Source organism: Cryptomeria japonica, unplaced genomic scaffold (genome assembly GCF_030272615.1).
Source record: "Cryptomeria japonica unplaced genomic scaffold, Sugi_1.0 HiC_scaffold_138, whole genome shotgun sequence".
Lineage (NCBI taxonomy): Eukaryota > Viridiplantae > Streptophyta > Pinopsida > Cupressales > Cupressaceae > Cryptomeria > Cryptomeria japonica.
The window spans coordinates 112,501-127,500 of record NW_026728960.1 but is presented as its reverse complement, the minus strand read 5'-3'; the positions used below and the strand labels follow the sequence as shown (position 1 = coordinate 127,500).

Sequence of the window (15,000 nt, the reverse complement as noted above, 5' to 3'; positions counted from 1 at the left end):
GAGGAGCCTCACCGCATATCAATCGGGGTGCGAGGCGAGGGATGGGGCGGGAAGGCCCCAACGGCTAGACGGAAGAGGCTTCAGGGCCACCTCGGAATGGTCCAAGCATCGGACGCGCTTGGGGCGACTGCCAGTGCCAACCCCTTATCCCGCGATGCGTCCGATACACAGATGGTTCCAAGGCGGCCGAGGAGCCTCACCGCATAGCAATCGGGGGTGCGAGGCGAGGGATGGGGCGGGAAGGCCCCAACGGCTAGACGGAAGAGGCTTCAGGGCCGCCTAGGAATGGTCCAAGCATCGGACACGCTTGGGGCGACTACCAGTGACAGCCCCCTATCCCGCGATGCGTCCGATACGAAGATGGTTCCAAGGCGGCCGAGGAGCCTCACCGCATAGCAATCGGGGTGCGAGGTGGGGGATGCGGCGAGATGGCCCCAACGGCTAGACGGAAGAGGCCACAGGGCCGCGTCGGAATAGTCCAAGCATCGGACGCGCTTGGGGCGACTACCAGTGACAACCCCTTATCCCGCGATGCGTCCGATACGAAGATAGTTCCAAGGCGGCCGAGGAGCCTCACCGCATAGCAATCGGGGTGCGAGGTGGGGGATGCGGCGAGATGGCCCCAACGGCTAGACGGAAGAGGCTGCAGGGCCGCCTCGGAATAGTCCAAGCATCGGACGCGCTTGGGGCCACTACCAGTGACAACCCCTTATCCCGCAATGCGTCCGATACGAAGATAGTTCCAAGGCGGCCGAAGAGCCTCACCGCATAGCAATCGGGGTGCGAGGTGGGGGATGCGGCGAGATGGCCCCAACGGCTAGACGGAAGAGGCCACAGGGCCGCCTCGGAATAGTCCAAGCATCGGACGCGCTTGGGGCGACTACCAGTGACAACCCCTTATCCCGCGATGCGTCCGATACGAAGATAGTTCCCAGGCGGCCGAGGAGCCTCACCGCATAGCAATCGGGGTGCGAGGCGAGGGATGCGGCGAGATGGCCCCAAAGGCTAGACGGAAGAGGCTGCAGGGCTGCCTCGGAATAGTCCAAGCATCGGACGCGCTTGGGGCGACTACCACTGCCAACCCCTTATCCCGCGATGCGTTCGATACACAGATAGTTCCGAGGCGGCCGAGGAGGTGGGGGATGCAGCGAGATGGCCCCAACGGCTAGACGGAAGAGGCTGCAGGGCCGCCTCGGAATAGTCCAAGCATCGGACGCGCTTGGGGCGACTACCAGTGACAACCCCTTATCCCGCGATGCGTCCGATACACAGATAGTTCCGAGGCGGCCAAGGAGCCTCACCGCATAGCAATCGTGGTGCGAGGTGGGGGATGCGGCGAGATGGCCCCAACGGCTAGACGGAAGAGGCTGCAGGGCCGCCTCGGAATGGTCCAAGCATCGGATGCGCTTGGGGCGACTACCACTGCCAACCCCTTATCCCGCGATGCGTCCGATACACAGATAGTTCCAAGGCGGCCGAGGAGCCTCACAGCATAGCAATCAGGGTGCGAGGCGAGGGATGCGGCGAGAAAGCCCCAACGGCTAGAGGGAAGAGGCTTCAGGTCCGCCTCGGAATGGTCCAAGCATCGGACGCGCTTGGGGCGACTACCAGTGACAACCCCTTATCCCGCGACGCGTCCGATACACAGATAGTTCCAAGGCGGCCGAGGAGCCTCACCGCATAGCAATCGGGGTGCGAGGCGAGGGATGCGGCGAGAAGGACCCAACGGCTACACGGAAGAGGCTTCGGGGCCGCCTCGGAATGGTCCAAGCATCGGACGCGCTTGGGGCGACTACCAGTGACAACCCCTTATCCCGCGACGCGTCCGATACACAGATAGTTCCAAGGCGGCCGAGGAGCCTCACCGCATAGCAATCGGGGTGCGAGGCGAGGGATGCGGCGAGAAGGACCCAACGGCTACACGGAAGAGGCTTCGGGGCCGCCTCGGAATGGTCCAAGCATCGGACGCGCTTGGGGCGACTACCAGTGACAACCCCTTATCCCGCGACGCGTCCGATACACAGATAGTTCCAAGGCGGCCGAGGAGCCTCACCGCATAGCAATCGGGGTGCGAGGCGAGGGATGCGGCGAGAAGGACCCAACGGCTAGACGGAAGAGGCTTCGGGTCCGCCTCGGAATGGTCCAAGCATCGGACGCGCTTGGGGCGACTACCAGTGACAACCCCTTATCCCGCGACGCGTCCGATACACAGATAGTTCCAAGGCGGCCGAGGAGCCTCACCGCATAGCAATCGGGGTGCGAGGCGAGGGATGCGGCGAGAAGGACCCAACGGCTAGACGGAAGAGGCTTCGGGTCCGCCTCGGAATGGTCCAAGCATCGGACGCGCTTGGGGCGACTACCAGTGACAACCCCTTATCCCGCGACGCGTCCGATACACAGATAGTTCCAAGGCGGCCGAGGAGCCTCACCGCATAGCAATCGGGGTGCGAGGCGAGGGATGCGGCGAGAAGGACCCAACGGCTAGACGGAAGAGGCTTCGGGTCCGCCTCGGAATGGTCCAAGCATCGGACGCGCTTGGGGCGACTACCAGTGACAACCCCTTATCCCGCGACGCGTCCGATACACAGATAGTTCCGAGGCGGCCGAGGAGCCTCACCGCATAGCAATCGGGGTGCGAGGCGAAGGATGCGGCGAGAAGGACCCAACGGCTAGACGGAAGAGGCTTCGGGTCCGCCTCGGAATGGTCTAAGCATCGGACGCGCTTGGGGCGACTACCAGTGACAACCCCTTATCCCGCGACGCGTCCGATACACAGATAGTTCCAAGGCGGCCGAGGAGCCTCACCGCATAGCAATCGGGGTGCGAGGCGAGGGATGCGGCGAGAAGGACCCAACGGCTAGACGGAAGAGGCTTCAGGGCCGCCTCGGAATGGTCCAAGCATCGAACGCGCTTGGGGCGACTACCAGTGACAACCCCTTATCCCGCGACGCGTCCGATACACAGATAGTTCCGAGGCAGCCGAGGAGCCTCACCGCATAGCAATCGGGGTGCGAGGCGAGGGATGCGGCGAGAAGGACCCAACGGCTAGACGGAAGAGGCTTCAGGGCCGCCTCGGAATGGTCCAAGCATCGGACGCGCTTGGGGCGACTACCAGTGACAACCCCTTATCCCGCGACGCGTCCGATACACAGATAGTTCCGAGGCGGCCGAGGAGCCTCACCGCATAGCAATCGGGGTGCGAGGCGAGGGATGCGGCGAGAAGGACCCAACGGCTAGACGGAAGAGGCTTCAGGGCCGCCTCGGAATGGTCCAAGCATCGGACGCGCTTGGGGCGACTACCAATGACAACCCCTTATCCCGCGACGCGTCCGATACACAGATAGTTCCGAGGCGGCCGAGGAGCCTCACCGCATAGCAATCGGGGTGCGAGGCGAGGGATGCGGCGAGAAGGACCCAACGGCTAGACGGAAGAGGCTTCAGGGCCGCCTCGGAATGGTCCAAGCATCGGACGCGCTTGGGGCGACTACCAGTGACAACCCCTTATCCCGCGACGCGTCCGATACACAGATAGTTCCGAGGCGGCTGAGGAGCCTCACCGCATAGCAATCGGGGTGCGAGGCGAGGGATGCGGCGAGAAGGACCCAACGGCTAGACGGAAGAGGCTTCAGGGCCGCCTCGGAATGGTCCAAGCATCGGACGCGCTTGGGGCGACTACCGTTGCCAACCCCTTATCCCGCGATGCGTCTGATACACAGATAGTTCCGAGGCGGCCGAGGAGCCTCACCGCATAGCAATCGGGTTGCGAGGCAGATTATTGGGAAGGGAACCCCCTGGGATGCGGCTCAAGCAGTGCCCAAAGGGACTGGAATGCGGAATCACATCGAGAGACCCAAATGCTATACGAGGGCTCAAATCGAATTATCGATTTGGCCACGACATGGACGCATCGGAACGACTACCTTTGCCGAACCACTCGCAATTGCATCCATACCGAAACCAATAGACATTTCCGTTAGAGCCCTCGCATAGCATTCGGGAATCTCGCATGCCCCTCTAAATCGACCAATGCTGGCGCTCAATGAAAATCCGAGCGCTACCACCGTTCGAGCGCCAGCATTGGTCGAGTTAGAGGGGCACGGGGGAGAATGCTCCAGTCAACACCTCCCCTATATAAGTTATTTGTCCGATTCTCGCACAACCGTAGTCTGCCTCGTCGAATCAAACAACGGTCCCAGATTCCGACTTCCGTTCCGTAGAGACCCAAAAGCTAGATGGAGGCTCGCAAGAAAGAGAGTCGGCGCATAGCAATCGGGTTTCTCGAACGTTTAGGGACCGAGCTCACTTGCGGATAGGGCAAAATCCGCCAAGCAACCCAAAAGCTAGACGGGGGCTCGAATCGAATCGCCTAGGCGGCCACAACAACGACGTGTTGGATCGACTACCAGTGCCAAACCATTCAGCAAGACTAGTCTGTGTCGAGGCCGGATAGAGATTCTCAGAGAGCGCCCGCATAGCATTTAGGAGACCTGCCGCGTCCCTCACACTCGACAAATGGTGGTGCACGTTTATAAATCCGAGCGATCCCAACCCTTTCAAGCACCAACATCGGTCGAGATAGAGGGGCACGGAGGGGGCTGCGTGAGACAACACAGTCCCCTATATAAGTTATTTGTCCGATTCTCACACATCCGAAGAATGGTCATCAAATCGGACAACAGCCCAAACTTCCGACTTCCGTCCCAGAAAGCCCAAGAGCTATCTAAAACGTTCATGGCCGGAACTCGATCGCGGCTATACCAGTCCGCCAAGCAACCCAAAAGCTAGACTGGAGCTCTAGTCGAATCACCTCTGTGGCCATTGCAAGGACGTGTTGGAGCGACTACCATTGCCGAACCATTCCGCAGGTCGAGTCCATACCAAGGCCGCATAGAGATTCACGATGAGCTCCTGCATAGCAATCAGGAGACTTGCCGTGTCCATCACAATCGATAAATCCTGGTGCAAGATTTTTGCATCCGAGCGCTCCAACCAGTCGAGCACCAGCATCAATCGACATAAACGGGCACGGGGGGAGGATGCTCGAGAACACTACCTCCCCTATATAAGTTATTTGTCCGATTCTCAAGCAGCCGAAGTCTGGTCATCGAATCGGGTCAAAGACCACAACTTCCGACTTTACCCACAATGCAAGTCATCGAATCGAACATCGGCCCCCGAGTCGGACTCCATGCGTATGTCAGGTCATCGGACCCAAATTCCGCCTTCCTGCGCATGGCGGGCCATCAATATCAACTCGGTCATCGGACCCAAACTCCGCCTTTTTGCGTATGGCACGCCTTCAAATCGGTCATCGGACCCAAATTCCGCCTTCCTGTGCATGGCGGGCCATCAACATCAACTCGGTCATCGGACCCAAATTCCGCCTTTCTGCGCATGGCACGCCATCAACTCGGTCATCGGACCCAAATTCCGCCTTCCTGCGCATGGCAGGTCATCGGACACAAATTCAGACCTCGCCAATATGCCTACGTATCGAATCGGTCATCGGACCCAACTTCCGACTTCATCCATACTGTAGGGTCTTTGAGGTTGGCGCGGTGCGCTCAACCCAGGGAGTCGACCCATCGAAGCATACACCTCCCCTATATAAGCTATTTGTCCGATTCCCACACCTGTGTAGTTTGCACCTCTGACCAGGACATCGACCCCAACTTCCGAACTCGACTGCAACGACGGCACCAGCGCCTTGGTGCGCACCTTGCGACGCACAGTCCCAACATTCGCCTTCCTGCACATGGCAGGTCATCGGACCCAAATTCCGACCTCGCGAGTATGCCTACATATCGAATCGGTCATCGGACCCAACTTCCGACTTCATCCATACCGTAGGGTCTTTGAGGTTGGCGCGGTGCGCTCAACCCGGGGAGTCGACCCAACGAAGCATACACCTCCCCTATATAAGCTATTTGTCCGATTCCCACACCTGTGTAGTTTGCACCTCCGATCAAGACATCGACCCCAACTTCCGAACTCGCCTCCAACGACCGAACCAGCGCCTTGGTGCGCACCTTGCAACGCACAGTGCCAACATTCGCCTTCCTGCACGTGGCAGGTCATCGGACCCAAATTCCGACCTCGCGAGTATGCCTACATATCGAATCGGTCATCGGACCCAACTTCCGACTTCATCCATACCGTAGGGTCTTTGAGGTTGGCGCGGTGCGCTCAACCCGGGGAGTCGACCCAACGAAGCATACACCTCCCCTATATAAGCTATTTGTCCGATTCCCACACCTGTGTAGCTTGCACCTCCGATCAGGACATCGACCCCAACTTCCGAACTCGACTAAAAAGACCGCACCAGCGCCTTGGTGTGCACCTTGCAACGCACAGTGTCAACATTCGCCTTCCTGCACATGGCAGGTCATCGGACCCAAATTCCGACCTCATGAGCATACCTACTAATCGAATTGGTCATCGGACCCAACTTCCGACTTCATCCATACCGTAGGGTCTTTGAGGTTGGCGCGGTGCGCTCAACCTGGGGAGTCGACCCATCGAAGCATACACCTCCCCTATATAAGCTATTTGTCCGATTCCGACACCTGTGTAGTTTGCACCTCCGCTCAGGACATCGACCCCAACTTCCGAACTCGCCTGCAACGACCGAACCAGCGCCTTGGTGCGCACCAAAAGTGCGCACTTTTGGAGGGCACTTTTGTGCGCTCCAAAGGTGCGCACTTTTGGAGGGCACTTTTCTGCGCTCCAAAGGTGCGCACTTTTGGAGGGCACTTTTTGGAGGGCACTTTTCTGCGCTCCAAAGGTGCGCACTTTTGGAGGGCACTTTTTGGAGGGCACTTTTCTGCGCTCCAAAGGTGCGCACTTTTGGAGGGCACTTTTTGGAGGGCACTTTTCTGCGCTCCAAAGGTGCGCACTTTTGGAGGGCACTTTTTGGAGGGCACTTTTCTGCGCTCCAAAGGTGCGCACTTTTGGAGGGCACTTTTTGGAGGGCACTTTTCTGCGCTCCAAAGGTGCGCACTTTTGGAGGGCACTTTTCTGCGCTCCAAAGGTGCGCACTTTTGGAGGGCACTTTTTGGAGGGCACTTTTCTGCGCTCCAAAGGTGCGCACTTTTGGAGGGCACTTTTCTGCGCTCCAAAGGTGCGCACTTTTGGAGGGCACTTTTTGGAGGGCACTTTTCTGCGCTCCAAAGGTGCGCACTTTTGGAGGGCACTTTTGTGCACTCCAAAGGTGCGCACTTTTGGAGGGCACTTTTCCTGTGCTCCAAAGGTGCACACCTAGGTGAGCACCTTCGACCACACCTTGTAGCACACCAAACTCTGACTTTCGACTTCATCCGCAATGCAGGGTCTTTGAGGTTGGCGCAATGCGCACAACCAGGGGAGTCGACCCATCAAACCCAACACCTCCCCTATATAAGCTATTTGTCTGATTCTCATACATGCGTAGCCTGCAGGAGCAATTAGGACATCGACCCCAACTTTCGGCTTCTAAACGAAAACAAGGTCTTTGAGGTTGGTGTAATGCGAACAACTAGGGGAGTCAACCCATCAAACCCAACACCTCCCCTATATAAGCTATTTGTCTGATTCTCATACATGTGTAGTCTACAGGAGCAATTAGGACATCGACCCCAACTTTTGACTTCTTAACGAAAACAAGGTCTTTGAGGTTGACGTAATGCGCACAACCAGGGGAGTCGACCCATCAAACCCAACACCTCCCCTATATAAGCTATTTGTCCGATTCTCATACATGTGTAGCCTGCAGGAGCCATTAGGACATTGACCCCAACTTTTGACTTCTTAACGAAAACAAGGTCTTTGAGGTTGGCGTAATGCGCACAACCAAGGGAGTTGACCCATCAAACCCAACACCTCCCCTATATAAGCTATTTGTCTGATTCTCATACATGTGTAGCCTGCAACAACGATTAGGACATCCACCCCAACTTCTGAATTCGTCTGCGTTGACCGCACCAAAGGTGCACGCCTTGGTGCTCACCAAAATCCGACTTCCGACTTCTTCTGCTATGCGGGGTCTTTGAGGTTGGCGCAGTGCGCACAACCAGGGGAGTCAACCCACCGAATGCAACACCTCCCCTATATAAGCTATTTGTCTGATTCTCATACATGCGTAGACTGCAGCAATGATTAGGACATCCACCCCAACTTTTGACTTCTTAAACAAGACAGGGTCTTTGAAGTTGGTGCAGTGCACACAACCAGGGGAGTCGACCCATCAAACGCAACACCTCCCCTATATAAAGCTATTTGTCCGATTCTCATACGTGTAGTCTGCAGCAGCGATTAGGACATCGACCCCAACTTCCGAATTCGTTTGCATTGACCGCACCAAAGGTGCACGCCTTGGTGTGCACCCTGGAGTGCACTTTGGTGCTCACCTCGGTGCACACTTTGGTGTGCACCTCGGTGTGCACCAAAGGTGCGCACCTTGGAGCGCACCAAAGGTGTACACTTTGGAGCGCACCACATAGGGTCTTTGAGAGGTTGGCGCAGTGCGCACACCAAGGTGGGTGTTGAGGTGCGTGCCGAGGTGGGTGGGTGCTAGGGTGCGCTCCATGGTGGGTGCCAGGGTGGGTGCGTGCTAGGGTGGATTCCAAAGAGGGTCATAGGGTGGGTGCCAAGGTGGGTTGGTGATATAGTGGGTTCAAAGGTGGGTACTAGGGTGGGTTCCAAGGTGGGTCACAAGTTGGGTGCCAGGATGCGTGGGTGTTAGGTTGGGTGCCAAGGTGGGCTCCTGCGTGGGTGGGTGCTAGGGTGGGTTTCAAGGTGGACGCGAGGGCGGGTGCCAAGGTGGGTAACAAGTTGGGTGTTAGGATGGGTGAGTGCTAGAGTGGGTGCCAAGGTGGGTGGGTGCTAAGGTGGATGCCAAGGTGGTTCACAGGGTGGGTGGGTTCTAGGGTGAGTTCCAAGGTGGGTCACAGGTTCAGTGCTAGGGTGGGTGTCAAGGCGGGTGTCGAGGTGCCTGGGTGCTAGGGTGTGGATGCCAATGTGGGTCATAGGGTGGGTACTAGGGTGGGCTGCAATGTGGGTGCCAAGGTGGGTAACATGCTCGGTGGGTTCTAAATTGGGTGCCAGGGTGGGTGTGCACCCACCTTGCCCGAGGTGGGTGCCAAGGTGCCAGTGTGGGTGGGTGCTAAGGTGGATGCCAAGGTGGGTGAGAAGGTGGGTGATAGGTTGAGTGGTAGGATGGGTGGGTGCCAAGATGGGTCACAGGGTGGGTGCAAGGGTGGGTAGGTGCTAGGGTTGGTGTCAGGGTGGGTGGGTGCTAGGTTGGGTTCCAAGGTGGGTGCGAGGGTGAGTGTCAAGGTGGGTCACAGGTTAGGTGCTAGGATGGGTGAGTGCTAGGGTGCAAAGGTGCCAGGGTGGGTGCTAGGATGGGTCGATGCTAGGGTGAGTGGCAAGGTGGGTCCACAAGTGTCAAGGTGGGTGCCGAGGTGGGTGCCAAGTCGGCGACTGCTATGGTGGATGCCAAGGTGGGTCACGGGGTGGGTGCCAAGTTGCTAGGTTGGGTTCCAAGGTGGGTGCCAACGTGGGTGCTAGGGTGCGTGGGTTAAAGGGTGTGTCACAACGTGGGTGCCAGGATGGGTGCGCACCCACACTGGCCAAGACGGGTGCGGGTGCAAGGTTGGGTTCCAAGCCCGGTCACAGGCTGGGTGCTAGGATGGGTGGGTGCCAAGGTGGGCACCAGGGTGGGTGCACCCACCCTGGCCAAGGTGGGTCACGGGGTGGGTCCTAGGGTGGGTAACGGGGTGGGTACTAAGGTGCGTGCCAAGGTGGGTCATAGGGTGGGTGCCAAGGTGGGCACCAGGGTGGGTGTGCACCAACCCTAGCCAGGGTAGGTCACGGGGTGGTTGTCGGGGTGGGCGTCAAGGAGCCAAGGTGGGTGGCAAGTAGCCAAGTTGCGTGCCAAGGTGGGTGTCGGGGTGGGTGCCAAGGATCCAAGGTGGGTGCCAAGGAACCAAGGTGGGTGTCTGGGTGGGTGCCGAGGTGGGAGCCAGGGTGGGTCCCAAGGTGAGTGCAAAGGTGGGTGCCAGGGTCAAGGTGAGTGCCAATGTGGGTTCCAAGGTGCCAGGGTCAGGGTGAGTGCCAATGTGGGTTCAAAGGTGCTAAGTTGGGTGCGAGGTTGGGTGCGAGGGTGGGTGGGTGCCAAGGTGTGCTAGGTGGAAGCCCGGGTGGGTCGGCATCCCATGGGTGTCGAGTTGGGTGCCTGATGGGTGCTTCTTGTCAAGTTTTAGTCGTCGGGACTCATTTCGAGCCTTAGAGGTCGTTTCTTGTCCGGTTGCCCTGTCTTCGACCTGGGAACCCAATTTTGGTCCTCGGGTCCCATTTTTTTTTGTCTCGCATCCCACTTTTGGCCTGTGGCCTTTTCGGGGTCGATTCTCGTTTTGGGCATCAGAGCATGTTTCTTCTCCTAAAACCCAATATTTGTTTATTAAGTCTCGGAACACATTTTTGTTCTCGTGGACCCATCATGGGTCTTGGAACGCATTTGTGGTCCTTGGGTCCCATTTTGCATCCCGAAACTTGTGTTTTGGTGCTTGATCCCTATTTTGGGTGCCCACCTTGCACCAAGTGCGCACCCGGGGCAAACCGAGCGCCTTGGTGCACCGGGGCAAGATCGAGCGTGCACCCGAGGCGCCCCGAACATGCACCAAGGTGCACTCGGCCCACATGTGAGCGCAGGTCGTTGCGCCCGAGGTGGTGTGTGGGCACCGCGTTGCAGACGGGACACTGCACGCACACGACGCCCCCTCCAGGTGCACGCACGTAGGCCGGGCCGGGTGCACACCCGACGCCCTAGCAAGGTGCGCGCACCCGGGCAGGGCTCACACTTGGCGAACGGGGCGCACTTCGCGAGGGAGGGTGTGCACCTCGACGGGGGTGGGTGGCCGGGGTGGATTCGCACGTGGGTCGCGGTTTGCTAAGTACACACTGCGACAAGCTCATAACGGGTGCGATCATACCAGCGTTAGTGCACCGGATCCCATCAGAACTCCGCAGTTAAGCGCGCTTGGGCCGGAGTAGTACTGGGATGGGTGACCTCCCGGGAAGTCCCGGTGTTGCACCCTTTTTTAGTTTTTCGCCGGGCGTCGCAATGCTATTTGAATAAACCTTTTGCCCGTTTGCGTTCTCGTCGGGGCCGGGCCGGGCCGGGGTGCGCTGCCCGCACTACCGCGCGCGCGGGGGCGACACCGAGCGCGCACCCGAGGCGCCCCGAGCACACAGGCCACGGTGCAACCCGGGCGTTGTGCGCGCACCCCGGTGCGCCCGAGGTGCTGCGCGCGCACCCAGGTGAAATCGGTGTGCACCTCGGCCAGTGCGCGCTCGGTCGAGTCGCGCACGTTGGCCAAGGTGCACGGTGATGTTTCTTACTCTAAGGTTCCGCACCAGACGCCCGGGACAGGTGAGCGAAGCTGGGCGGGGCCGGGTGCGCGGCCGGGGCAGGTGCACGCAGCTGGAGAGAGCTTTGGAGCACACTTCGGAGCGCACCAATGATGCGCTCCATTCAAAAGTTTCCTGAAAAGGCAAAAAAAGTTGAGATTATAGAATTTCCCACTTGAGAGATTGTAAAAAAAAAAAATTTAAAATGAAGGAAACGCGGGTGCCAAGGTGTGCGCAGCCCAGCCAAGGTGTGCGCACCAAGGCGCCCACCCTGGCGAAGGTGCACGCAAGGTGCGCACCCGAGGCAAACCGGACAATTAACCCAACTTTCGACTTCGCGCGCACCTTGGAGCGCACTTCGGAGCGCTCCTTGGTGCGCACCAATCTTGGGCACCTCGGAGTGCACCATGGCGCCCACCAAGGTGCGCACCCGGGGCAAACCGAGCTCCGACTTCGTGCGCACCTTGGAGCGCACGAAAGGTGCGCACCATGGCGCCCACCAAGGTGCGCAGCCCAGCCAAGGCGTGCGCATCAAGGTGCGCACCCTGGCGAAGGTGCGCACCCGGGGCAAACCGAGCTCCGACTTCGTGCGCACCTTGGAGCGCACAAAAGGTGCGCAACCCAGCCAAGGTGTGCGCACCCCGGTCAAACCGAGCTCCGAATCGTGCGCACCAGAGGTGCACGCCATCGTGCGCACCTTGGAGCACACTTCGGAGCCCTCCTTGGTGCGCGCCGATGTTGCGCACCTCGGAGCGCACCCGGGGAAAACAATGCAATTAACCCGACTTTCGACTTCGTGGGCACCTCGGAGCGCTCTCGGGTTCGCACCTCGGAGCACACCGAGGTGCGCACCTTTGATGCGCTGCCTTCACCAATTTCCAGAAAAGGCAAGAAAACATTGAGAAGGTGTGCGCACCGAGGTGCCCACCCTGGCGAAGGTGCACGCGAGGTGCGCACCCGGGGCAAACCGGGCTCCGACTTCGTGCACGCCGCACCTTGGAGCACACTTCGGAGCGCTCCTTGGTGCGCACCAGGGCGCGCAACCCAGCCGAGGTGCCCACCCCGGCGAAGGTGCACGCGAGGTGCGCACCCGGGGCAAACCGGGCTCCGACTTCGTGCACGCCATGGTGCCCACCGCGGCGAAGGTGCACGCGAGGTGCGCACCCGGGGCAAACCGGGCTCCGACTTCGTGCACGCCGCACCTTGGAGCACACTTCGGAGCGCTCCTTGGTGCGCACCATGGTGCCCACCAGGGCGCGCAACCCCGCCGAAGGTGCACGCGAGGTGCGCACCCGGGGCAAACCGGGCTCCGACTTCGTGCACGCCGCACCTTGGAGCACACTTCGGAGCGCTCCTTGGTGCGCACCATGGTGCCCACCAGGGCGCGCAACCCCGCCGAAGGTGCACGCGAGGTGCGCACCCGGGGCAAACCGGGCTCCGACTTCGTGCACGCCATGGTGCGCACCGCGGCGAAGGTGCGCACCCGGGGCAAACCGGGCTCCGACTTCGTGCACGCCGCACCTTGGAGCACACTTCGGAGCGCTCCTTGGTGCGCACCAGGGCGCGCAACCCAGCCGAGGTGCCCACCCCGGCGAAGGTGCACGCGAGGTGCGTACCCGGGGCAAACCGGGCTCCGACTTCGTGCACGCCGCACCTTGGAGCACACTTCGGAGCGCTCCTTGGTGCGCACCATGGTGCCCACCAGGCCGCGCAACCCAGCCAAGGTGTGCGCACCAAGGTGCACGCGAGGTGCGCACCCGGGGCAAACCGGGGTCCGACTTCGTGCACGCCGCACCTTGGAGCACACATCGGGGCGCTCCCGGGTTCGCACCGGCGTTGCGCACCGTGGTGGGCACCTCGGAGCACACCAAGGTGGGCAGCGAGGTGCGCACCTTTGATGCGATGCCTTCACTAATTTCCATAAAAGGCAAAAAAAAAACGAGATTTTAAAATTTCCGTTTTGAAAGATAGTGAGAAAAAGGGAATGCTGGTGCCATCTTGAGCCCGCCCTGGTGCGCAGCCCAGCCAAGGTGTGCGCACCAAGGTGCCCACCCTGGCGAAGGTGCGCGCCCGGGCAATTAACCCAACTTCCAACTTCGCGCGCGCCAGGGTGGGAGCGCACCCAACAACCGGGCCTGGGAAGAGCCAATGCGAGAAACCCCACCAAACGCTCTGACAAAAAAAGAGGGGGCGCTCCAGTAACCCCGCTTCGGAGCGCACCCTGGGCAAACCCAGCCAAGGTGCCCACCCCGGCCAAGGTGCAGGCGAGGTGCGCACCCGGGGCAAACCGGGCTCCGACAACGTGCACGCCGCACCTTGGAGCACACTTCGTAGCGCTCCCGGGTGCGCACCTCAGAGCACACCAAGGTGGGCAGCGAGGTGCGCACCTTTGATGCGCTGCCTTCACTAATTTCCAGAAAAGGCAAAAAAAAAAGGAGATTTTAAAATTTCCGTTTTGAAAGATAGTGAAAAAAACGGAACGCGCGTGCCATCTTGAGCCCGCCCTGGTGCGCAGCCCAGGTAAGGTGCCCACCCTGGCAAAGGTGCGCACCCGGGCAATTAACCCTACTTCCGACTTCGTGCGCGCCAGGGTGGCAACCGGGCCTCGGAAGAGCCAATGCGAGAAACCCCACCAAACGCTCCGACAAAAAAAGAGGCGGCGCTCCAATAACCCCGCTTCGGAGCGCAGCCGGGGCAAACCCAGCCAAGGTGCCCACCCCGACGAAGGTGCACGCGAGGTGCGCACCCGGGGCAAACCGGGCTCCGACAACGTGCACGCAGCACCTTGGAGCACACTTCGAAGCACTCCCGGGTGCCCACCGGCGTTGCGCACCGTGGTGGGCAGCGAGGTGCGCACCTTTGATGCGCTGCCTTCACTAATTTCCAGAAAAAGGCAAAAAAAAATGAGATTTTAAAATTTCCGTTTTGAAAGATAGTGAAAAAAAAGGAACGCGGGTGCCATCTTGAGCCCGCCCTGGTGCGCAGCCCAGGCAAGGCATGCGCACCAAGGTGCCCACCCGAGGTGCACACCCGGGGCAAACCGGGCTCCGACTTCGTGCAGGCCGCACCTTGGAGCACACTTCGGAGCGCTCCTTGGTGCGCACCATGGTGCCCACCAGGGCGCGCAACCCAGCCAAGGTCTGCACACCAAGGTGCCCACCCCGGCGAAGGTGCATGCGAGGTGCGCACCCGGGGCAAACCGGGCTCCGACTTCGTGCACGCCATGGTGCCCACCGCGGCGAAGGTGCACGCGAGGTGCGCACCCGGGGCAAACCGGGCTCCGACTTCGTGCACGCCGCACCTTGGAGCACACTTCGGAGCGCTCCTTGGTGCGCACCATGGTGCCCACCAGGGCGCGCAACCCAGCCAAGGTGTGCGCACCAAGGTGCACGCGAGGTGCGCACCCGGGGCAAACCGGGGTCCGACTTCGTGCACGCCGCACCTTGGAGCACACATCGGAGCGCTCCCAGGTTCGCACCAGCGTTGCGCACCTTTGATGCGCTGCCTTCACTAATTTCCAGAAAAGGCAAAAAAAAACGAGATTTTAAAATTTCCGTTCTGAAAGATAGTGAAAAAAACGGAACGCGGGTGCCATCTTGAGCCCTTCCTGGT

General features: G+C 60.0%; 1 non-coding gene across 1 annotated transcript; it reads left to right on the top strand.

The window, feature by feature from the left end:
- The first annotated feature begins 10,956 nt into the window (after window positions 1–10,956).
- LOC131866277 (5S ribosomal RNA) lies at window positions 10,957–11,075 on the top strand. Its single transcript, XR_009364900.1, has one exon. It is a non-coding gene; the product is annotated as a 5S ribosomal RNA (ribosomal RNA).
- Window positions 11,076–15,000: the final 3,925 nt, after the last annotated feature.